This window comes from Falco punctatus (genome assembly GCF_963210335.1).
Source record: "Falco punctatus genome assembly, chromosome: 7".
Classification (NCBI taxonomy): domain Eukaryota; kingdom Metazoa; phylum Chordata; class Aves; order Falconiformes; family Falconidae; genus Falco; species Falco punctatus.
In genome coordinates, this window is record NC_137587.1 from 14,783,966 (window position 1) to 14,809,650 (window position 25,685).

Genomic DNA, 25,685 nt, shown 5'->3' on the forward strand with positions numbered 1-25,685 from the left:
GCTACAGTTTCATGTATGAATTTTGCTCAACACTTCAAAGGATCAGGGCTTTGCTCCTAGTGGTTGCATGTATCTCCACAGAAGCACATATTGGATGTAGTAGCAGCTGTTCTAGGAATTATTTTTTTTAGTACTTTTAGTTCAGAGAAAATGTGAATTGAGTTCATTCTAGTTTGTGAATGTTCTGGAAGAAGTAGATTCTGGCATTAATGATATCGTAGTTTTCATTTAGAGATCGTGTAGAGACCTGCAGAGTCATTCTTAATCATAGCCACAGAAACCAAAACAAAAAGGCAAAAACTCATCATTACACTTTTTAATCAGATGAAGAATAATTTTGGTGTTATCAAAATAACCCCATTATTTTTGATTAAGTATAAATCGTATTTTTTTCCACACAAAATTCGAAGCCCCATTAATAAGCATCCTAATAAAGTTTTCAGTTTAAACTATCCAATTGATTTAGGCAGCAAATGTCTAAAAAGGTTAAACTGTATGTGGCATAATAGCAATGAACGTTTTTTTTCTCTGACCATTGAAGTGGTCTGATCACCCCTCATATACTTCTAAATGGCAGTTGATATCACCCTTTTTCTTTCTTCCTATTATGATTGCTATAGGAAGATGAAGCATATCCTGCAAGTCAGGGGAGAAGGAAAGCTGAATGGAAAACTCAATAGAAAGCTGAAGGAGAATTGAGACAAGGATAAAGAACAGTTATTAAATTTGTGAACTCTATCAGGGGACAAGAAAATAAACTGTATGACTGACTGGAAGCGTATTGGAGTATGACATTTCATTTTTATGCTGGTCTCAGTGTGAGAAAGGTAACACATTGAAGAACGCTGCAATTCCACAAAAGCACTTAGCACGTTCATTGAATATCAAGATGGCTAAAGTGCTTCTCTTTTGTTGCTATCTCATGTTTTTATATGGGGCAATATAGTTCAGGGGCTCATGACTGAACATCAGACTCTCTGCTTCTATAGCAAGTTTATTATAGGTTTCCTTTTTATTCCACACAGGAACGTAATCTCTAGCTGACATTTTTTTCCCCTCTCAATTTATAGGGCTGTATTCATTTAGGAGTTTTCAGACTATATATACCCAAGAAAAACAAAGTGAATAGAAATGCAAAAAGGAATGAGTTGTGAGCTCACCATTAGGGTTACATTGAATACGTGCTGAAATAGACAGCAAAGGGCTAAAATGAAATGCATTTGAGTGTGAAGAGACTAGAATTGGTTGCAAAGTTAGAAAATATTTCAGGACACAGTCAGGCACCAACACCATCTGTTTGCTAAGGAAAGGATGAAAGGGAAAGGGATATGATTATTGGTCAGACAAGAATATAGCTTGAAGCCCTGACAGCCCTAGACTGAGCCTGGATAATCCAGCTTGTATGCTGTAAAGCCAGATTCCTAAACACAACAACTCCTTGCTATAATTAGGCTTCCCAGTACTGCCTTGGGTTCAGGGCATGGGGAAACCAGTGCAGCAACCAGTCAATTGTCTGCCAGATTGTGAAAATGTGGTTTTTATTAAATATTTATGAATGGGTAACTTTCTGTGAAGAGTGCCTTTGTCCTCTATTTTGCTAAAATTTTTGCTAGCAGTAATTACATCAAAATATATAAATTTTCTTCCAAATTTACTTATATATGGTGATATGTCAAATGATATCATGCACAGTTTGATTCTTTTAGTAGGCATTCTCTACAACAAAAAAAGGTCCTGAGTAGGTCTAAGAGTGAAAGCAAAATGCCTCTGTTGTTCCTCACTATATCCTAAAAACCACACTGTCCTTCAAAGCATAGTTCAAACTTCAGATGTACCCACACAGCATGCACCTACATTACTGAATAGTGCTGTATGAAGAAGAAGGCAGGAAGATTTGACTTTCCATTATGGTTACAAGACCATATGCTCACACTACTTTTTCAGAATCAAGGAAATTTGCTCCTTGATTGTAGGTACACGCTGTACAGCTGTGCCCAATGGGCAATGCAAAGTAGATTTCTGTACAGATACCCTGGACTATTTTGTTTGTTGTCATTGTTAAAATCCTGCACACATCTAAAGAGCAAACTGCTGGGTCATTTTTCTACATTGGAAGTGGTGACCTCCAGATGGTGCACAATTGCAGTCAGCTTAGCCATGAGGAAAACCTTAAAGAGCACAGCAGTGTTCTGCAGTGCACAGAAAACAAATCCAGGCATCGATACAAAGCAAATCTACACCTAAGTCATTTTGAGTCTGTTCAACCTGACTCAGAGCTTTTTTTTTTTTTTTTCGTGTGTGTGACTCCATTTGGTTCTGGGGTCAATTGACATTGACAATCCAATCCGTTTCAAACTTACTTTGCTGACTTATTAAACTATCCACAAAAAGGTATATACCTCTCTGAGGTTCTTCTTTCAATTATAATTAATTTACAGGTTTTTTTCTTCAATAGGATGAGGTTCATAGCATGCTATAGTGCCCCAGAGCAAAAGGTGTAGCATGAAACTCAAGATAATACTCATGTTTTATCCTACTATATACTTTGAAAACCCAAATCAATACGTAGGGGAGCTTAATTACTCAGATGACCTTCTTACCTGAATGGGGGAATAAACTGAGTGGCTTAGATTCATTAGTATTAAGAACAAGCATGACCGCATCATTATGGTCTATCAAATTAATGTCTCTACCAAACCCAGCAGCCTACATTTGGCCTCATAACTTGACTGTGACGTATCAAAAGAATGAGAATCCTTCTGCTTTCTTGACAATTTATTTCTGTGATAGCTTCAACCATTATTTTAATTTATATACCTTTTTATCTATATTTCCCATTTCTTGAACTGTTGCATAAACTGTTAGGCTACAACATATGGCTGAAATGTTCTTATGTTTTTATTTATGTTTTGCAGTACTGATAGATTATTTGAAAGAAGTGTAATTCCGGACAAGAAGTCTTGCATAATTAGAAGATAATGAGGTCCATGGTTATGCTATTTGCCTTTTTCTTTTTTGGAGATGATATCCACCACAGTGGGAAAGGTGCTTAATTCTCCACATAGAGCATCCATGAAGTATCAATACAAATGTGTGTCTAGCCAGATTCAAAATAACTCATCCATCTGGGTGGTACATGTATATGATACCATTTGTCATCCATTGAAGTAAAGATATAAGAAATTGCTTTTGTTTCCTTAGTTTTGTTAGAACTTTATAAATTGTACACACAAAAATCATGGATAGAACTATGTGATAGATGCTGACTACAGAAGACATTATGTTTTACAAGTAGAATAGGTTACACTGTAAAGAAAGGTTTTCTTTTCACAATTAGCACTCTTGAGTAATTAGTATAATAGAGCCTGTTTTTACATGCTATATTTAGACATTTAGAAGACAATAGCAGAGGAAGAAAACCGTAACAACAAACATGAGTTTGGCATTTGAAAAACAAATGTTCATAAAATCACCTGAACTTTGCAATTCTCCATATGTGCCACAAAAATTTAACTTGCACACTTGAAATTAGCCATCTTGAAAACAATGGAATGAACCTGCTAAAGTTACCTGAATTAATCCATGAAAATTACAGATATTTTTGATTAATTATTCTGCCAGGTTTAATCTCGTATAAATGAGACAGTCATATAATTCAGCCAGCCATGAAAATTATTTGTTTTTTTAAATAATGTTTTCTTGAAAAAGCAAGCCCCATAGACTGTTTATTAATTAGACTGTATAAATATTTGGGTTCTTAAATACTTACCAAGAAGTTGGATGTTTTCATATTGCAATATGCCTTGATTATTGAATATTCTTGGGATAAATTTACAAAATAACTTGTACATAATATAACTGTGGCTGTATTTTGAAATTTGTCATCTGAATTGCTTGAGGAAATTTGAGTATTTTTACCACATTATTGTGAAAATTAATGCTGAGTGTGTATTGAAGGTGTAACTACTGAGGTCTAAAACCATGATTGATATTACAGATTTAAATATATGTGCATCTGTCAACTACAACAGCAGTAGCATAGCATGCAAAGACAATCTACTACTTTGACATCCAACACCCACTTGAGAATTCACCAGTTCAAACTTAACACTGGCTAAACATTTGTTAGAGAAAAACTAGGTTTCAGTAAACCTTGGTTCTCCTAGGAAATGGTGTTACTATTTCTGATATTAAAAAAAATAAACCCTGGTTTATACTTTAGAATGATATAGTTAAAAGAAATTTAAAAAGCTAAAAATGTCAAATATTTTTCATACCTGTGATACCTATACATATTTGTTTGTACATATAGTTATGTATATGCATATTTATAACAGGATCTATACACTCGTGATATACTTTTGGGGGTGTGTGTGTTTATATTATCTTAATGTAAGAAAGAATTACATTTTTAAATCTCAGCATTTCACACAAAAAGTGAAATCCACATTTGCAACAGGCTATAGTACAGTATTTTTCTGTACCTGAAAAATATCTACCTGAAAACAAAGAGGCAACCAGTCCAGATGAAATATGTTCACAATAGCAGTGACTGTTGCACATGCAGGTAAAAGCTTGAGAAAACCTGAGCTTCAGCACCTAACCTAAGTTTATTAGCCAACCAGCTATTAGCAATAATTTTATACAGTGGATAAAACCAGGGATGGAGCAATTTGATACTTCTATGATGTATGTGATGAGGTGAATCAGATGCTGTCTGATGGTCTGTATAATATAGCACTTGATTACTTGATTTTTAATTTTAATCAACTTCAATGCTAATTAATAATGGCCAAAAGATAAATGTGTTCTTGATAAATAGGAGTCTTAGGGAAAATGAGTAAAGAAAACCAAAGCTCTGAGAAAGAGATGGAAAGAGACATGAAATCTGTGCTGGAAGACTAACAGTAAAACACAAACCAGAACTAAACAGAATTATTTTTCCTCACTTTATTTCTCTCACTTCCTTTCCTTCTCTCTCTCTTTTAATTACTGAATAAAACTAAGACTATACCAAAAATATATAATATGTTGCAAATTCTGTATTTGAAATGCTCAAGATCAGAACACAACTGATTTCTTCTTGGAGACTTTGGGTTTTGCAATATAGTGAAGGCAAAGGATGAGTCACAGCAGGAGGGGGAGAGGGAAGAGGAAACAACAAACCCCATAAAAGTAACTTCTTTTGAAATGGAGCTTGATCAATGGATTATGTGATGTGGTTATCTGCTCTAGCACTAGCAAGGGAATGGTCTCAATGACCAGCAAAGTCCCTTTACTGTCTAATGTTCTGCAGTATCTATCATTCTAAGTTTCTTCAGGGATCACTCCAGTTTCAAGATGATAGCTGTAATTGAACCCTAAGGTGGTAAATACATTCAGTTACAACTGAGATAGTAACTCCTTATGGAGGCCAAGTTGTTCCCAGAGCACTCAGGTTGGAAATTTGCATCCCAAATGATTGATTCTGTTGCCTAATTATGGTGATGATATAATTATTTGTCTTTTTTTATCTTTTATTTGCACACACTCATATCCAAAGCTCTGTTAGTTTCTACTAACTGCAACATATAGGAGAACGTTTCAGTCACGGGCCCACACTTTAATAAGGTTGCTCTCCATGAGCTTATAAATAAACCAAGGTCACGCTCTGCACCAGGGCACACTTTACTGCTTTTCAAACTGCTTCATGAATGTCAGCTTTACATGGATAGGGGCTGATGCAACTTGAAAAACCTGAGAAGTAGCAATCTGAAGCATTTGTTTTATTCGGAGCTAAGCGAACTGTCTTCCTGACATCCCCATCCTAGCGACTGCCTCATTTCTGTCTGGAACTGAGTGCGAAACCCTTCTTGTCATCCTCAGGCTGTTATATAGATCCTGCAGCTCACGTATCTGACATGAAGGCAGGTACTTAAAATTGTTACCTTGGGAATGAATGGAAAGAAACATAATGGGAACATTCTCCAGCAGAATATCTTTTCTCTGAGAGTGAAACAGAAATAAAAATACATATATTTTACTATGATCAAAACCGTTCTCAGAGAAACAGAAAATCCCATTTAAGTGCTTTCTTGCTGTTGTTAGCTGAAATTGCAATGAGTTTGAAACATCATTAGTACACTTTTCATTTCAGATCACTGCTACTTTACTACAAATCATCACTACATTTTGTAGGAGTGAACTTCTGTAAAGAAACGTACATTAATAGAGATTTTCAGTTTCTTGTCAAAGTTGAGTAATGCATATGATCTGTAGTATATTTGCCCTTGATGTTTTATTGTAGATAAATTGGCCCCATCAGTTTTAATATTTTTCCGTATTTTTTAATGCAGTATCATTGGACAGTAACATTAATGTTGTTAAAGTTGTTATAGATATAAAAATCATAAAAGTGAAGATGGAGTTATCTGGATTATCGTCTCTGTTTCTGTACTTAAATGATTTCAGATCTTTTTGACAATTCATTGCTATATTAAAGATGCAGCAGTAGAGATGAGATGAAAAAGAATCACATGGGACCCTGATGAAAATCTTCTTTTAGAAAGCAGTCTTATCTTCAGGGAGTAGGAGGTAAACACTGAAAAGCATCTTTACAAGCAGTTTCAGCTAGACATATAGAATCAAGTTTCCTGTTATTGTGATGTACCTATCTAACCTCTTAGAAAGGAGGACAGCTCCATAGACATATGCTAGTTGTTTTTTGCAACCTTTTTGTAAAGCTCTGTATGAATAGTTTTTTTTTGAAAGGTTCAGATATGGTGAAATTAATTCTTGGGTTGAAAATAAAGACTATTCCACATTCCAGCTATAATTACATCACCAAACCACAACAATATAAACTGAATGAATTTCACTTACTGATTAGGGAGTGAAATTTTAGACTGAAAACCAAGATAACTGCAAATATCATCTCATGGTTTGCAAAATGTGCTATTTTTCAGCTGTTCCCTGGATAAGATTTAAACTGCTTTTAAAAAAGAGCAGGACAAATAGACAGTCGTCTTTTATTCCAGAAAGTTTGCTTTTCTTCAAGTTTCTAACAGCATTTCCACTGAAATATTGTAGTGCATTTTGGAGGGTGTTTGACTGGAAATTATCAAAGAGAATGTAAGCTTAGGTACAAGGGAAATGAACAAGTCAATGGTTTCTTGAGTATCATCCAAATTTGAAAAGGGAAGATTTTAGAGATATGAGACAAAAAAGCACAGTTGGAAATAAAGATAGAAAAAGACAATTCCAAAATGTAAATAACAAGATTAGTTTTTGGGAGATAACATTAATTTATGAGTTTCTCATAAGTGGGGAATCTTTTGAGGCTGTCTTATTATTAATGAAAATAGTGTTTATGCTTGTATTTGCAGTGTCAAGACCAGGGTGATGGTAATTTTTCTGAGAATCCTAGGTAGGTATTTCAGTGCATCATCTAGTCAACTAACTTTCAATTTATTCATTGCCTTCCCCTGTCCTACTACTGTTAGGTACTTCAGTAAAATTCAGCAATGCAAACTTTACCTGAATTGACAGGTTAAATAAATTTCATCTACAAGTGGTCATCTATCTCTGGCTTTCACTTTGTTCTTCATAAGTCATCCCATATATAATTTCAAATTCCAATGTTTTCTTTAAGTTTCGTGCTTTTTTTCTCTTTACCAGAAACAAAATGTTAAGTGTATATATATGTTAAAAGATATGTAGTTATAATAACTATAAAAATGGTATTTGATGTTAATAAAAAATACTCATTGTTTTTAAGGGGTTTAATTATGGTTTTAATTTTGAAGGTTTTCTTTAAGGTGGGATAGCAATTCAAAGCTTTTGAGAATATTTATAGTATTCAAAAGATAAAAATCAAGAAATTGTTTCATTTAATATAATTGATGAATGTTGTTTGAAGATTAAAAAAAGGCATTAATTTTGTTATTGATGACATGCATACTTTTCCCCCTCCAAAATACATACCTCTATGAAATTTAGACAAACAATAACACTGGTTTCCTAGGCATAAATTATGGGATTGAATCATGAGACGATCGGTGGTCTGATAGTTCAAAGGAAATAATAAAATGTTACAGTGATAATTCATATTCATTCAAATGTGTATTAGAAGGCATCTTAAAGCATGGTGCGTACAGTGCTAGTGCCAAGAGGCATGCCAAAAAGCAGTGATAGCTGCCCCTCTCACACCTGCCAAGTATCTGTCTCATTGGTTTTTATTTGGGGGCCATGGAGAGCTGCTGCTCCTCTGCCTGCTGGAGAGCAACGGGAGCTCTGGGGGTAGCAGCTGCTTTGTGCAGCCCCCAGGTGCGAGGGGAAGGTGGATTGGGCCCCTGGCTGCCCTCCGCACTGGTTCAGGGCAGGGTGCAATGCCCCCCACCGCTGCCTCCTGCACCAGGCACCAGTGCCTGCAGGGTGCTGGTATCTGAACAAACCGGCTCTGAGAATCACTGCTCGGATGTTTGTGCTGTACATTTCTGTATGAATCGGGGTGTCCTGCTCACTGTCCCTGCAGGGCATGGAACAGGGAAAAGCCATAGAAACCGTGATGGGAGGGGGCATGCAGTCATGCCACCGCCTTTACCAAGCAGTGTGCCTTGCTAAAAGCTGGCCATGGGTCCTGTTAACAGCAGGGACTGAGCTGACAAATAGCTTCTTACCGACATCATAGTCTGCCTGGAACGGAACAGTTTGCAACAGCAGGGTGCTACTCACCTCAGAAAGGTGCTGCAGTGGACAGAGCCATAGACACGATATGGCTACACCAGAAGCAGTTGTCTAGAGGGAGAGCTCTAGAAATGCACTGGAAACTGGGCCAGTGTTTGACATAATTTTCCAGGTGTATGGGACATCCTTCTAAGAAGGATTCTCAAAAATAAAAAGGAGAAATAACATTAAAAACGGACCCAGGAAGAGTGGTGGAGTTATGGGTATGAAGTAAAAATAAAGGTTAGGTTAGGGAATGGTAAACAGTCATGCACAGTGGTGGGCTGAGCAGGGGCAAAGAATGGAGGAAAGATGTTGCCAAATCACTAAAACAAAGTGGCAATACCTGTGCCTTGTAAATTTGTTTTCTGGGGATCAACATCTCCTCTGCAGACCACAGACACCTGTAGACAATTTTTGCTTATCTCTGTGCTACAACACACAGATTCCTGATTACAGCCATTTATATACAAGGACAGATGCATTTTCTTTGACCTTCTTGCCTTTAGTATCTACTTTTACCTCTCCTTCGTATCTTACCAAACCCAAAGGCTTTTATGGCATTATCTGGCTGTGTCATATGTATCTATCTTTCTATGGGAAGGCCAAACACCTAGGATTGGGAGAGGATAAGCAGCTTCAGTACTACCCAGACTAAAGGTATTTATTTCTGAAGTTAACACAGACATAGATTTCCCATCTCTGGGACTTTTATTTAGGAATGTTAGTGTATGTTTTTTAATTGCCTTCTATCTAAGCTTACATGAGAGAAAAAACATACCGTTGTGGATCACTATTGCTGTGAATTTATGAATTTAAAATGCAATATTTTAAAGGCAAAACATGTAGATATATATTTAAAAAAGAAAACAAAAGGGAACACAGCAGTAATTGATTTTTCAAACAAGTTTATCCTCTGTAAGTCTTAGATGAGGGAAAGGTGAATTGATGAAGGCTGTGACCAATGACCATGCAAAAATGTTGAGATATGTAAAAATCCTGTGTCACAGTTCTCTACCTGTTTATAAAAGCATGTCTTTTGAGATATTTGGGAATAGAAAGGTTAAGTATACTTTATTGTTTTGAAAGGATTGCTGGCTTTTGCAAGATTGGTAAACATGGAGTGACTGAACAGGATGTATCACAGGTGAAGAATGCTGTACAATATTGGGAAAAGTATAGCAGTCCATGGATGACTGCAGGAACTTGCAGGATATCAAGGAATTCTGCATTCTACAGTATTTCCTGTGGAGGGTGATCTCACATCACTTAAAAGATCCCATTAATTTCTACTGGTCATTATCATATATGAAACACTGTAAATAAAGCAATGTAAGAATGTGAAGTCCTGGATTCCCCCTACAGCTCTGTGATGAAAACAGCACAAACTACTGCATCTCTTATACCTAAACATACAATTTCTACCCTAAAAGTATGGCATTTTGTAGCACGTGCTGCACCTTTTTGCCACTATGCATTAATCTTTTTTAGTTCCAAGACATGTAGTACATACATTAGTATAAAAACTGAAGCCAAGCCTGGAAGTGATAGAAGAGAAATGCCGCTGCTGGCTTCCATTGCAAGTGATGCATTATATCTTTAGGCAGCAATAAAGGTAATGGTTTCAGAGCTCTAAAAGAAACCTCCTAGATTTATGTTCACAAATTTCTTCTCATCTTAACATTCTGAGCAAAATAAGGTCATTATCAAACTTTATGAAAAAAGTGTCCATGGGTACAAAATACATGATCAGTAATCCCACCCGTTTTCAGCTTTGAAACAATTTCCCAAATGCTCTAAAAATCTATTCTGAATAAACAGAATCTATCATTTTATTGTACAAACTTATTGTAGAAATAATTTTTTTTAAACTTGCTGACTTCATTTTTAGAGAACAATGAAATTAAGATATCAAACATTAAAATATTTCAACATCCACCCAAAAAGAAATATTTCAGATTTTACTTTCAAAAATGATTTTGTATCTAGAAATTTATTATGAAGGCAAAGTCAGTGTGAAAATATATTATTTCACCAAACTTTAAAAAAATGTAGGTGTTTAAGATGACTTCTTTATGAATCAAAAAATAATAATTTTCATTGAAATTTTATTTCCTGAACAGTATCTCCTGATAATAGCAGAATTCTATTCTACTAAAAGAGGCAATTTATTTGCCCTTACACTAATGCTTTTTAATCTGGGCAACTCTTTCTCTTGGATTGGTCCATAGATGAACTAATTCTATAATTATAAGTTTCAGGTTTGTAAATGCCATTTTTTAGAAGTACTTTCTCAGCTTGGCATTTTAAACTCTCTGATCCAGGTCTCAAAAGATATGTAGGCATCTCTCTCTTTACTTTCCCGAAGTCTCCAGGGCTGCTTTTCAGCTGCTACTCAAACCTACAGTTACATAATTCTTGGCACTTAATCTTCTGTGTGTCAACATTTGTAGAATCACTTTGGTGCTGACTCAGCTCCACAGCAAAATACCTCCTCGGAGTCATAGGTTAAGCCAAGGCTTAAGAGAGTTCAAAATGATTTCTCAAATAACATGTGAAAAATGTTTTTTGAGATACTGTGATTTGATCACAAAGTTATGTTTAGATCATTTTTGACACTGATTTGCAGTGCTACTACATTGAGACAAAAAGAGGAAATCCAGGTACACATGGAAGAACAATAGAGTGCCCACAGAAAGAGTCTATCAGAACACAAGTAAATCAAAGCTAAATGCAAAAGGAATATTTAGCAAGAGGGCAAACGGTCAGATGGCTTCACGAGTCACTATTTGTCTAACAGAGCCATGGATCCTGCCACTAAATAGGCAGATTAGGACAGCTCTAAAAGCATGACATGAGAGAGCTTTCCCCAAACCAGCTCATGTATATACTTGATGTTGTGCTGTCTCAGGTACTGAAATCAAAGTTGCCTCCTTAGAAAAGACTAACAGCTATGGAAATGAATTGACTTAGCAGACAATAGCTTTTGAAAATGCTACTACCAAAGACCTGTTTGTGTTTGCTTCTTTTTTGTGTTGCCATCCCAAAAGCTCTGCTGGTATCAGTTCGTCTGACTGTTCCTTCATCTGGTTCAACAAGATCAATTTAAGTAAGATTAGTTTAAACTGAAGGTTTGAGGTGATTTTGTGTATTTTATTTTAACTAGGGCCAGTGAGCATCCCATTGACAGGATGTGAATTTGTGCCAGAAGGGTACCAAAGACTTCTTGTAATGGTAATGTTTCAGACTTTCCCATTTTACAATTTGGCAGGAACACTTAGGTGAGGTGGAGGCCAGCATTAGCCCAGCTATACTGTTTCTGCTGTATGAACTGATTCAGTTATTTCCACACACCACTGGATAACACTTTAGAGGTTGGAAAGCTAGTAGAATCTTGAATGACACAGAGGTTTCTGAAATACTTCTCATACATTTCAGTAATAAATATAATGCAGAATTTAATTCTAATTTTCAGCTAGCTTTGATAGAACAGCTTTTGTATGTGTAGTAGATAGTTATCTAATGATGCATATTTTACTTGCATTTATATAGATATGTCTTTACACACTAGAAGAATATTTTAAGCATAACTATGTATACATCTATGTCTGCATAATTAATATAAATTCCTCTAAATAGATACATGTGCTTTTTTAAACATAGTGTATATTATCATAGGAAATAATCCCTTATAAATTTGTATTTAGTCTGAGACCATCTTAAGCCTACTGCTATTATGACTAGGCTCATCAACTCCCTGCATAATTTATCCTTTTCTATTGGCGCCTTCTGAACCTTAATTCAATTAAATACATATTTATTTCAAGAATCAAAATCTTGTACCTGCCCCATCATCTACAGTACCCAAAAATACTTTATAGTGCAGCTGAGAACATTACAGATGTGCACTTGTGCACACAGAGGATGAAAACATGAGAGCTTGTCTTGTATGGGAAGTGATCGGCACAGCAGCACAGTAAAGCATCCTCACTTTTGCAGTTTGAATTCCTTCAGTGGTTTGTTGGTGCAATTTATGACAGTTATTTATATTCATTGCAAGCCTGGGGGAAGAACAAAGCTTGAAAGGGGGCTTGCTGGTAAGAGTTTTCAGTCCTTAGAAAATGTAAGTAAAATGGAAAATAGTACTTTATTGTATTTTTTTGCCAGTGGGCCAATAATTACATTTAATCATTCTTCTTCTTACATGGAAAATAAGTTACATAAAATTTGGAAAGAACTTAAAAAATTAAAAAGATGCTATATTGATTTTTTTTCTGCTTTGAATTTATTTAGGTGTAAAAAGAAATTTTATGGAGCAAGAAAATTATTATTTTAGGAGAAATTTATTTATAATATATCAATATTAAAAAAGTTAAAATTAGAAATAAAGGTAAAAACAAAGCATGTTTATGAATTTCCAAACCACTGAAAATACAACACAATTTTTGATGAAATATTTCCAGTAGGAAGAAATATGAAGACAGAAAGGTTTCCATAGCAATGCACTACTATTACTTTATCTTAAAGAAAAAAGGCTTTCTAGAATGACAACACTGTCTAGCAAAAATGAGTGCAAATACATTATAAAGGTTTGATTCTGTAAATTTCTTTTATTATTTCATTTTGTAAGACTTCAGTGTTATTAATGAACTAGGAGATAAGTCCTTAAGGTATAGTGACTTGGCAAATACAGAAAATAAACCAGCATCAGTACTAACAATACACATTCACAAAGGCGATCAAACACTGAAACATCATCATGGACACAAACTTTGTTAATGAAACACAGTAACCATTATTTCGGTTTATTGCATTCTTTTTTTACCAACTACAACAAGGGCGATAAAATTCAGATTTACCTCTGCTCATATTTACCTCCATATTTCAGTTAGCTGAAGGTCTACAAAGTTCTTGACAAAATAAGTTCCAAGATTTAAATTTTAAATAACATTAGTGTATAAATGTTCTGAACTATTATGATGGCGTAGAGTAGCCAGATCACAAAGTTACGTCTTCCTCATTGGTTTAACTTTTCTTCCTTCCCCATGTCATTCACAGCCAATACTGTAGAAACAATATGGAAATGGTTTCTGTTCCTAACTTTCCTAACTATGAAACAGAATAATTACTCACCGTTCCATAGCACAATAGATCCTGAAATAAAATTTTAATATATACAGTTGTAGAATGTTATTAGTAATTATTATTCTTAATAATGACACATTTTGTCATTTTGGTTAAATAGAAAAATATTTGACTTTTTTGGTTCTGATTTTGCTAGGAATTTTTCTCCACTGAAATGCTTCTTTCCAGCATTAATTTTTGTAAAATATGTTAGGTAAACTCACTGGCCCAGGTCTGCCATTATATACGATTTTAAAGAAGCACACTACTTAAAAGAGGAAGACAGTACAGAATCAAATACTGTTCCTATGTCCATCACTTATGTTTGCCATTCTGTGAGAATAATTACTTTCTGTGAGATGATACCTACAATTCATTCAGATTTTGCATCCATTTAATTTCATTCTTCAGTCTGTGAATATTACATGTTCATATAATGAATTTGTTGGATGTAGCAAGTTGAGAGAACAGGTCTCACTAAAGTTAGTGGCAGATAAGCCTTTAACCTTCATACAGCAAGACTGATCCAAAAATCCCTATCAGCTAAAAGATAAGTAGTATAATTCAGGTCTCTGTTGTGGTTAATGCTGAATTTGTATCAGCATTATTTTCTTGCCTGCCTGTATTTTCTTGTCTGCTTGTTGTCTTAGATAAGCCCATTTCTCAGTGTTTTTGAAACCCCTTTTAGAAATTAATAACTTTGCCACTGTGTACTGTGTTCTCATAGCCTAAGAATCTTTGACTGACTTGTGTACTTTAAGAAGATTTTTTACCTTAGGTCCTGGGTCCCTAGAGCCTACTTTTTTTAGTGACATCTCATGAGGAAAAGAGAGAAAAGAAAAATGTTATTTTTACATTTTATCTCTCTTACAATCTGTCATAGTTAACAAGTCATACAAAGAAAACCTTAATACCTTCAGGTCAAGTCTGAAAAAAGGCTTTGCAATGTTTCATTCAGCTATGAGATTTGTTGAGTCAATGAATATTCTGCAAATTTGTAAATTATCAAGAACAGCTGTCACTTTCTTTATATGAATGCACATGAATGTTTGCAAAGCAATTCACTAATGGAGTAATGTATTTCTCAATGTAAATAAGATTTAGTAAAACAAATGAGCAAAAATACTTTCTTTGGAAACAACATAAAAATTGTAATTTTCGCAAATTAAAATTGTTAGAGAAGATACCTGATCAAAGCTGATACCTGTTTAGGTGTACTCAGAACTCAAAATCACTGATTTTTTTGAATATAACATGAGGAATACCAAATTAAATGGAGAAATATCTATGTGGAAAGATGTATATAACAGAAAAAAATCATATTTGTATGATACAGTTCTGTAAGTATGATGCAAATCCCACACATAGGTTCACTCCAAAGGTATGCTATGGTTTCACAGGGTACCAATGCAAATTTACACTGATGTTGCAAAGAATGAAAATGTATTCTTAGAATTCTAAAGCAAATTTTAATAGGTTCTATGATTCTATTGAAATGAGTGGCTTTGGATGGACAAAACATTTGAGTCAGAGATTATATAAAGCATGTCTACAACAAGAATAGGTATACATTTTACTCAAGGGGTACCTTTTTGAGAACTTGACTTACTTTGTCCTTCCAGTTTTTTATTTAAGCTACTATATGTATGTTTTGCTTTCCTTTCTTACTTTTAGCATTCAATGAAATTGGAGTGAGAAATGAGTTTTGTGCTCCACAGAGTGCAGAGAATAGTTTTTGTGTTTGGTTGCATTTATTGTTCCCTGATAGCCTGGCTATTTGGGACCATGCGAGTCTCCAAGTGCTCAATTCTGGTAATATTAATTGGCCGCTATTACTGGTGTTTTGACTCCTCTGATTTCCTATAACTATGGATGCCAAGAACAGTTTTCCTGACTATTTTGTTGTTGTTAACCCACTCTAACTTCTCCTACAAGGATGATGCATCTTAGCTGTGTGTTGTGAAAGATTGTATTCGTCTTCTGGAAGGTCAAAAAGTTCTACTGAAGCTTGACAATAATTTGATAATAGCTTGATAATTGCCACCTGGGCTGCTCTACATTTTCGTGGAAGCATTTACTCTCAACGATTGGACATAGATCTGAAAGTTCCTTTCTGTTTATGATCCATATTTTGTTTTTCTGTGTTCATTGTGTTCCACAGTATCTATTTTGCAGCCAAACTTTTAAACAATAATTAATGGCAAAATTTTAGGAATGTGTTTGCAACCTAGTACACTAACATGAGATAAATAACAATAGAATTTTTGGGGCAGATATTGTTCCGTGATTACTTCTAAATTTGATCTGGACCTATAATGCTATGACAGTTGTGGAATTTCACCTCTTAAATGCAATATATATTTTGAGGTCTCAGTTTTGTAACACTTTTTCATTCTCTGATTTCTAAGATATTCAAACAACAACAAAAATGTGTAAAAAGAGCAAGATTCTTGACCAGACTTTTGTGAACTCTGCTTCTTCTTCTTAATTACCATAGGCAGCCATCTTAGTGAACATGGAGAAATACAATAATTATAGGAAAGATTTATGTCATGCTGAAAAAAATTAGACGACTGATTTCCCCCCAAAATGCATATTTCTTTTCATTTTCTACAAAAGGCATTTATAGTGGTTCTCAGCTGTAGAGAATCAGATTTCAGATGTACAGCATGAACCATAATGGACTGCAGCCATCACATCTGTAATATAAAGGAAGACACGGTTGAGGGCTTTTTGACGGCTTACTAGTTTTAACTTTTGTGGACACATTGCTTGTAAGATTACCTGTCATTTTCTATGCTTTCCTTACTGTATAACTCAACAGAGCACTGGTGTCAAGAATTACTTATCACCCCTTTTGCAGCCATTACTTTTATTTACTTGTAAAAAAAATTAATAAAATTAAATAATTAAAAAAAGGTTCAAGACAGCTTTCAAATTTGGTTTACATACATTTAATGTACACAGTAAAGATATTTATAAGCATTTTCAGAGCCATGTTACTACCTGGAGCCTTGTGGAAGTTTTGCAGATAGGAGATCTATACATCTATATATTTGAACTTAATAAATATTTACTGAATTATTTATCCTCTAAATAAATATATTGTTATGTAATTCAGAATAGCTAAAAATCCTTTGGACTTCTCCTACATGCATATTTACCATGTCATACATTTTTAAAGATAATTTAGAGATAACATATGCATTAAGAAGTGTGTAGCAGATGACACGTCAAAAATCAGCATCATTTAACAATAAATTGTTTTACGTACTCACAAACTACATGTACATTATCCTTGTGCTTATTCCCTTTTTCTGCAATTTATTTTTAAGATGATAATATATTACAATTTTCAGACTGCTTGCTAAACAATTCTGTATTCTTCACCAAGCCTGGCTATTTATATTCATTATTTAATACCATGTTCTCAACACGTACAAAAAGTCAACATTAAAATAATGTAAAAAAGTACATTTTTAGTAGTCCATAGGAATATTTTTATTCAACTGCTAAAGTCAATAGTCATGTTAGCAGAGTCCAGAATAACATTCTTTAAAAAACGTACAAAAAAGGAATTGTTTGAAATTACTGGAACACAGAAAATTGGGCATTAAGACTCAAGCGTCATTCTCCAGTGAGCCTGCTGTGCTTAGGTTTTGCAGTTGACCTAAGAAGCTCAAAACACAGAGGAATGAGTTTCCATTCACTTGAAATAGACAAAGAGAATACTGACATCCAGTATTAACTGACATTAACCTTGAGTCCTTGTAAATGTCTAGACTGGCATTAACTGTTATGGTAATAATCGAGACAACTGATTCTTTTTACTATTATGTAGTAATGTGAAAATAATGCATTGATTTTTAAATACAAATATATTGTGTATTTATAATGAACTGGTAGAGACGCCTGAATTTCACATAGTCTTCACTCTCTTCTACCGCTTATCAGGGATTCTGTGGCTAGTATGAGACACTAGGAAATGCTTCTACCACACCAAAGTACTACAGTAAAAGTGTTTATAGAAACCTCTGCAGGTTTCTAAAGGATTTCTTCTTCTACTCTCTCTGGCTTTTCTGTAGTCTTGAGACCTGCACAAGAAATTTAACATTGTTGAGTGGTCTAATACATTTATTTTAAAGATGACAGAGGTAGGGACTAGAGTGCTTTGATGTTTGCCAGCTATCCTGAAGTCTCTCTTGACACAAGCCAAAGGTTAAGGCAGAAAGAAAAGAAAAGAAAAAAAATCTGCATAATCTAAATGTAAACATTCCATTTAGTATTTTGAAAAGTGCCAAAAAAATTGACTACTTTGATATGCACATTTTACCTTTGATATGAACAAATCTCATATTAAATTCCTGAAGCAGAAGGATCTATTGTAGCAATATGTTCCTTTCATTCTGTCAAAGCAGATTAAAGAGGACTAGTATGAGAGATGCCTGCTTTTCCAATTGATCAGATAATGATTCTGCTGCTTGAAAGTGAACTTTCTTTATAATAGAAAACTTTTGCTCACTACTTTTTTCCTTAGGAAAAGTAACAAGGTGGGGTTTTTTTCTCTGTATTTTGTAAATTTCATAAGTACATCTCAAATATTGGGGATGTGCTTAACTATTTTCTCAATGTTTCAGATAGCAAAGATGCGACAAGAAAGATTAAGGCAAGAATGCATTTACCTACTTAAAGCCTCTCTGAATGCTTCAGCCAGAATTACCTTGTTAGCCTTCTATTTTTTACACAGTACAGTAATAGGAGCAACAATGTCACTGAAATTTTCTGCAAAACCTCTGTAATATCCTAAAAGTCCTGTGAAAGACTGTTTAGGCATTTGGGTCAATCTATAATGGCCTTCACATTTAAGAGATTGGGATAAATGTCTTCTCTCCCAAGTTATTTTTGAACTACATTAGACTGATTTTCCTTTTGAATAGTGTGAACTCTGTAGGTAGGTTTCACCAAATAAGTCCATGCTTTCTTTGGTTTGTGTTCAATTTCAGAAGGTGGTGATGTCATCATTGGCACATTTGTCATGACTGTGTAACCCAGCCAACATTTATTTGACCTGCTTCAAGATACCGCAGAAGGAGCAGTCAACCTCTTAACATAATCTTGTCTCACATCAGTGGTGAGAATGGGTTTTATTTTTCCTCTGTGGAAATAGGGCTTTCCATATAAATCCAGTGTGCTGGCATTCTTTTTTTTCTATGTAATCTGGTGGGCCATCCAAAAAATGAAATGGATCGGACACAGTGACACATTGACTCTCCTCTGATATATATGCAACCTTATTTTACTGTTTTCTCACAGTATTCTCAGACACAGTTCTGCATCTGAATTGTACCTGAGAATTCAGTTATAAAGATTTAGTTATAAACCACTACTCTGACATTATTCCTACATCTTATATATCTGCTTCACAAATGACTACAAAACCTCCATGTTTGATTCTATACTACTCTGGTGATGATGCCAACAATCACAAAGTCAATTAGACCTGATTCTTCAAGTACTACTCTCTTATCTTGTGGTCAGTTTGAATTCCCCTCTCCTGGCTGCATCAAGTCAACAATCACCTCCTAGCTGTGACAGGATTTTAACCTACTGACACACACATTGATGTGCCTTGTTCCAAAAGGGTTTTTTATTTACTTTATTAAGTAATGTTACTAACCTTTTCTACCACTTCAAAAGGCTTTTCCCAACAATTCTACATTTGTTGATATTTAACATGAATTAAGAAGATGGACTTCAAGCCCTAAGAAAAGTACATAAGTTTTTATTATAACTGAAATTCCTCATGTAATGTAAATTATTATTGACCCACTTAGTATGTACAGTGGCTGCTTCAGCCTCTTCTTCAGTGCTACCTTCTCCAAAATCTCTAATAACATACAACAAATTATGGTTTTTTTTCATCTAGAAAGGTGATTAAGTCAGGTTGTATGCCAGGTTATTTAGAGAGGGAAGTACAGCAAAACTGTAACTCAATCACTTGTTTCAATATATTAGTAACCTACACTTAAGTGTCCCTTTGAATCTCTCAGCCTATTTTCTTTACCCCATTTAGTTCCAAAAATCCTTTATAACTAGAGTAAATATTTTTTTCTTGTCTGACAGTATGTTCGTTCACCTTAGGTAGTCAGTGAAATATAACTCCTGCCACTGTTTCAACCTCTGCATTAGGAAAAGGACTGCATCTGCAGAGAAAATAATGACACATGACCACAACCACAGATTTTGCCCTTTTGGGGGAAAATAAACCAACAAAATCCATCAAGATGCCAGGGGATTGCTCCTTAAAGGGTAAAAAGGCAGCTTCAAGAAAAGATCTTCCTTTTTTTCTGTCATGTCTGACAACTTCAGCTTCTGATAGTATGCAATAGTTTTTCATTTCTCTATGCACATCATGCTAATATTTGATTGAGTATTTAATAAGCTTCATCTGAGCTATGCACAATGCTTTGTACACAGTTCTGATGAATTACAGGTATATTTTTCCTAGATGAATGCCTCTTCACAAGAACCAGCTTCTAGGAATAGTATCTTCATATTTTCCCTTAATGTTTCAGGCTTAGATTCATAGCTAGGTTCTGGGACAAACTCTGCAGGAATTTTGTCTATACATATGTTAGGTTCATTCAGTCCTGCTGGCTTCTTGTCTCATGCATATCATATGATGCTTGATAATGCCTCAGGAGTTCTTTAGTTTTCTTTTTCCTGTTTGTAATGTTACTCCTGTACCATAAGTCTCTTTCCTCTCCGATACATATTCGTCTCCCTGAAGTCTAAAGACACACAGTAGGTACTTCTGCTGAAAATTATTAGATTAACTAATTAAGACAGATTTGAAAAAAATCACTACAAAAGTATTATCTATCATCTGGGAAAATCACCCTGTCCTTTTAACTTGCCATGCACGTGCATCTTTCTTTCTCCTTTGATCTCACATCCCGAAGCTATGCACTGGAGCTATGCCTCTTCCAGTCACTGGAGAAAGAGACACAAGAGGTTTTGTCTAAGAGATTTAAATGCAACCATAATGGATGATTCTTATTGTGAAGTACTTCTGTGTTCCGTAATGGTCTGATGTTATAGAATTTACCATCTTTACTGAGCAAGAGGATTCCTGAATTGAAAGCATGATTTCTTACAGTTGAAGACAAGGGCTTAATAATCCCACTGTAATAACCAGGTGAGTGTAATGGGTGTTGCAGATCAAACACACAGAGGACAAGTAATACTGGGATTGCACTAGCACTGAAAATAAGGGATGTCTGTTGAGAAAAAAACATGCAACTACCTTTTGAAACTGTGCAATGCATTAAATGCAGTTAAAACATATTTTTATACCACCAATAGAAAACAACAGCTGCCCGAGATATCAAACCCACATTTGATTTTCTAGTTTATTTTATGCCTGCACTGCAACATGTGTCAGAGTCTGCAAATTCTTAGAGAAGGAACATTGTGTAAGATGCAGGACTAAGCATATTAATTGAACACAATAAATATTTGCAATCAAAGGAAGAGAATGCCTGTTTTTACAGCAGTTGGTGTATTAGATAGTACCAAAGGGCATTAGTGGTTAGGATAAAAACACAGGTACATACAACTTCATGATTTGTGCATGTGGTAGATTTGCTGGTGGGTTTTCAGAAGGAAAAGTGCTCTATATCAGTATGGAAATGTGGGTACCTCAGAAGGCCCAGAGGTATTTGTACTGTGCTGTGACCTATTTTGTTATATGTTCATCAAAATATATGAAACTAAAAGAATCGAAGTCGGTAATATTTTTTTTTGTGTTTGATAGCTCATGGTTCTGACAGCAAAATTCAGTATAATAGTTTAGTACTGCATTTCTTTACCATCTAAAATATTAATACAAGATTGACTAAATATCTCTTCTAAAGTCTGTATGGCCCAGAGGTTATTAAGAAATCCTGGTTTTGTCTTCAGGGGGTTCAGTCTACTTTCCATACCTGCAGATAGCTTTTGTGCACTCAGCTTTTGAAGGATGGATCTTTTTCAAAGCAAAGGCAGTGGAATGCTAATAAATCACATCTTTATGAAATATTCATTAATTCAGTGTGTTCTTTACAAGGCTGCTGCCAAGGCAGTGCAGGGTGACGAATTACATTTTACAGACACAGGAAATGGTTGACAAGATACATTGTCTATGTAGAGGGTTTCCTGAATGGTCACATACAAAGCTAACCAACAAAAGTTGTTTACACTATTAAGCAAGCAAGACAAAAATGCAGCTGTCTATATCTCTGCCAAGTTCCTGTACCTCCTCTTTTATGATGAATTTTCCCTCCTGGCTTAGTTCTACTTTTTTCTTTCTTGTAACAAATTTTGTTCTTATGAGGTGCTTTACTTAGAATGCCAGTGGAATGAAGTCAGATGGTAAGAGAAAAGTAAGCCAGCCTTGTGGCCTTTGTTACATCTTATGAGAGGATGTGGACTTGCCTTAAGGTCTCTCTTATTCATGTGTCAGCAGTCATCAGAAACACACTGCACAAAAGCAAGCTGAATGTTCCTTCACTTGAGTGAAACGGAATCTCTTTCTTGATTGCCTCTTTCATCTCTTTAGCACTCCAAAAGCAACCCCTGGGTAGCAAGGACACTGGAATCAGTATGACTGTGCTCCATCTTGCCCACAATTGTGCCCTAACACAACATCGTGATAAAGGATGGTGTTCTTGTGAAATCACTTAAAGGGTACATCTTTCATTACCAGGTACATATCTTTTGACTGGCTCAGTAAAAGAGGAATGACATAGATTTACAAAGACTCAAAGGCAAAGTTTGCAGAAAGTAACCATTAAAGTGTAATGGAACTCTTTCTCTTCAGGGGAGTGTACAAATTGTAGAAGAACTGGGTTTCATCCCATCCCACACTTGAAAGGAAAGACAAAATGCAAGGACTGTCACTGAATTAGATTGCATCTTTATTAGCTCATCTGGGAACTATGCAGGTCATCTTAATTATTTCCACTCTCTGGAGGACAAACCCCACCATATTCAAATCCCACACTCTCTGGACCTTTAATAGGGTGTTTGAAGACTTACCACTCTCTGCTTATATGAAGGTGAAGGGGCTGCTGGAAAAAAGAAATATACTCCAGTATATCTACGTATCATACATATTGGCAGTGTCCAATTCTGTTCCTGAAAATTCCTTGATGATGGTTCTATCCAGGATTATTCTCAGTTCCCCAAAACTGAGAATAAGATTCTGTATGAACTTTTCCTGGTCAAGTATCTTTGTTATCTTTGTTCACTCAAAGCAGATTCCTAAACAGTTCACTCTCTTGTCTAAATATAAATATATACTTGTCTGGGAAGAGGAAAATCGAATATTTTTCCATTTGTTCATCTTTGCACTTTATTTAACATTAGAGCTCTTGTACAACTAAAATCTGTATACAATTGAATCATCCCATAAGCAGTCAGGAATCTCAGAGAGCACAGGTAATGCCTTTCCCAAGAAAAGCTTGATTGCAAGCCAGCAGAGTGCCTGTGAAAAAATACTCTTGATGCTTCCTCATCTACTAGAAACTCTTTTACTTCCTTTGGCAGTAGCCATAGTGCTTATCTTGGTTTTGTTTCCTTATAATACTTTCTTTGTGGTTTCTCTTCCCAGTGAACCTTTCAACTACCTGTTATCCCAAAGTTTACGTTAATAAATAAATTTCATGTCTTTTTGATTTGACTAAAATGCCTGGTCAAGGTTTTGCTTCTCCTCCTGGGCTTGGTGCATACTCTCTCCTTTCTTCTCTACTGTCTGTTCTGTCTCTGATATTGTTCCTGAGTACAGTGTCCCATACCTCCAGTTCCCAGCACTCACACACACTATTACACCAGGTTCCTAACTGGTACATGACCCCATCCTCTGTACTGTACTTTTGATTAGATTGAATAAGTCTGGCTCCCTACATTTCTTTGAAGACACTTGATATCTTTTGAATGTATACTGTGTGACCACACTGCAAATATTGCAGCTTTTATCTCCAAAGATACAATGACTGAATTAAGATTTTCCAAACTTAAGAAAAGGCTAGGTCACCAGGATGCTTTTTAATTTTGTTGATAGTGTTACTGCTGCCGTAGGTTTATTTTGGGTTTCTGACTGCGTGTTATACTTCCAAAATACATACACAGTTTGAGAAAGAGATGGATGTCCTACCCAGAAAATAAAATAAGCTCCTTTTAATTTTCATATTAGCTTCCTTTCCATAAAAAAATTTTGTGTTTGATTTCAAAAGTCCTTAGAAAAGACTAAAATAGTCATAAGTATTACCTTTTGTATTAGGTAGGGTGAAAAAAAATTGTTATGTTGTGAGGCCCTATCTGTACTTTAAAATTGGGAATATCTGTTCTCTTCTTAGCTCTGTCACAAGTAGCCACTGTTTAGTTGTATAGCTGGTGGGTGATGTGAAGATTTTAAATACTACATTTAGTTTGTCATGGTAAACAGATATATACTAGACTTTTTTTTAAAGAAATCTAGATTTATCCACTAAAGGAAAAACTTGAATGGGTTTTAAGACTGCAATACATTTTAAAGTGCTTGCCTGAGGCCAAATCCAGCTGATCACTAAACACATCTTGTTTGTACATAAATAAGCAATACCTTCTGTTTTCACAATTAACATGTATGTAATTAAGAAAAAATAATTTAAAATAGCAATTTGAACAAAACAACCTGTGTTAGGAACAAGAGAGTAAAATATTAATTCTTTTTTTTTTTTTTTTTTTTTCACATACATATGAGTTTCTGTTAACTTATGGCACAACAAAACGCAATTGTCTAATCATTTTGGGTCACACTCTCCTGAACTTCACCATTGTCACTGAAGTTCATAAGCATAAACCAGCAGAACTTACAGACACATTATCTACAGTAAAAGGACAAATATTTTCCTTTTTATAGTAGGGTCATAAGCAATGAATGGAGACCCTCAATACTATTGAAGTGCCTGATAATTAAAAATAAGAAGTCCAAGAAGTAAATCTAATGGGAAATGTTCTGTGATTTGTTTCAGTTTCTAAGGTCATTTTTTAACAAAATCAAACAAACTTTCATTTGAATCATTTCAGCTCACTAGGGAACATACATCATTGAAGTATCACTGAAGCATGTCATCTGGCTTTTCCTCTGCTCATAATCTCCCCCATCCTTGAAATGTCCCCTATAGTGAGGTTATAAAAAAGGAGATAGAGGAACTAATTTGGATATCCATATGCCTTCAAGCAATTCTGGGAGATTTTTGTTCCCTTGACACCAGCTAGGCTGGACAAACTGAGCCAGGAAATGTGTCCCTGAACTTCTACTCCTCTCTGCTGAGTGAAGATAGTTCCTCACTGGACAAATAAAGTCCCCATGCCCTTTATAAAGTCAGCTGCAGAACACTCAAATAAAAAAAAAAAGTTAAATAATAATACTTTCATAGATTTTACATGTTTAAAGCAAAAGAGGAATCAACTATTTGATCAAATCAGATTTGGTTCTTTTTCTAAAAAATTAATTCCTTTTTCTGTTCTTTTATTTTTAGACTTATGACAAATAGTATAAGCTAATTAAGAGGTTTTGAATTTGGGCTTCTGATTCCAATATTAAAATATTCGTATTTATTACTGACACTAGCATGCTTCTTCCCTTGTTTTGCTTTATGAAATGGCTACCCTGAATCTACAGTATCATTTTGATAGTTTTTTATTCATGCATATTCATGATGCTGACTTTATTTCAGCAAGTTCCAAGTTTGAGGCTTTTTGACAGCTCAAAAAGTTAAAGTTGTAACCTCACAAGAAACAGAATTCCACAGACTTTTTCCAGATGATAGCAG